This window comes from Salvelinus sp. IW2-2015, unplaced genomic scaffold (genome assembly GCF_002910315.2).
Source record: "Salvelinus sp. IW2-2015 unplaced genomic scaffold, ASM291031v2 Un_scaffold1866, whole genome shotgun sequence".
In the NCBI taxonomy this organism is placed as follows: domain Eukaryota; kingdom Metazoa; phylum Chordata; class Actinopteri; order Salmoniformes; family Salmonidae; genus Salvelinus; species Salvelinus sp. IW2-2015.
In genome coordinates this window covers 48,631-49,891 of record NW_019943230.1, presented here as the reverse complement: position 1 = coordinate 49,891, position 1,261 = coordinate 48,631, and the positions used below count along the sequence as shown (strand labels likewise).

Genomic DNA, 1,261 nt, shown 5'->3' with positions numbered 1-1,261 from the left:
CCCCCCCCCCAAAAGCAGTCCAATCTCTATACTCACCATTACCATTTGGTCACAGTGGAGTGATCAGGACAGGTACGTCTCAGGTAAGGTTCTCCGTGGTGTAGTGATGTCGTGTGATCTGATGGAATGACACTGTAGAAAAGCGTTGATAAATTTATAGAGGACTTCTCATAGTCACCGCCCTCACAACTAGCGTGGCTTTGGTTTGATGAAAGAGTTCACTGCTCAGTAGCCTATCTCAACCTTATGTACCAGAGTGACACCATTGTGAGAAAATGGAGAGAGAGAGAGAAAGTGTGTGTGTGTGTGTGTGTGTGGTGTGTGTGTGTGTGTGTGTGTGTGTCTCTGTGTTTGCGTGTCTCTGTGTTTGCGTGAGATAAAGAGAGAGAGAGAGATGACTCAAAGAAGAGGGTATGGCATTGAGACAGAAAGACTGGTTAGTGGATCTGATATCACACTGGGATAGAGTTCCACATCATGTTTTATCTTATGTTCTATATGAGAACCCTTTTAAATAAGCCTTTTTGGTTCCAGGTAGAACACTTTTGGGTTCCATGTAAAACAGAGTGTTCTACCAGGAACCCCAAAAAAGGTTCTCCTAYGGGGACAGCCGAAGAACCCTTTTAGGAACCCTTTTTTCTCCAATGAGTGTACACCACATCTTCCTCACACTATCACACAATAGACTGAAAGCGTAGACAGTGTACTACCACACCATCTGACTCATACAACCTATGGCTGACTCAGGCCTCAGAACAGGGTGTGTCGTGGGCAGGGACAGGGAGTGAGGTCACTGCTCCTGTTGCAGGTGTGTTGCAGGTGTGTTGCCGGTGTGAGTGCTCAGTCTGCTGGCGGGACGTGAGGGTAGAGGGTGGGAGAGGAAAGAGGAGGGTGAGAGATGTACGGCAGAGGAGAGGGCATGGGACTGGGAATTAAATGAATGAATGACATTTTTTGTTGTTGTTGTTGTTGTGTACGTCAAATCTTCAATTGGTAACCCATCCCTTACGGGAWTAATTGACACAAACAAACATTACAATAATTCACTGTTGTAGTTAAATCATAATTCTTCTCTTCCGGTGTTCTCTGCATTGTTCATAAAGAGTTTTTGTCTGGTAAAAATGACATCCCTAGAGCAGTACAATAATACACATAAACACTGTATATACACACTGTATAAACACACACACACACACACACTGTATATACACATTGTATATACACACTGTATATACACATACACACACACTGTATATACACA

At 43.8% G+C, this 1,261-nt stretch overlaps 1 protein-coding gene across 1 annotated transcript in view; it reads left to right on the top strand.

Moving 5' to 3' along the window:
* Nucleotides 1-1,261, top strand: part of LOC139024781 (uncharacterized) — a 4,976-nt gene that overhangs the window by 1,313 nt on the left and 2,402 nt on the right. The gene's annotated exons all lie outside the window — the stretch shown is intronic.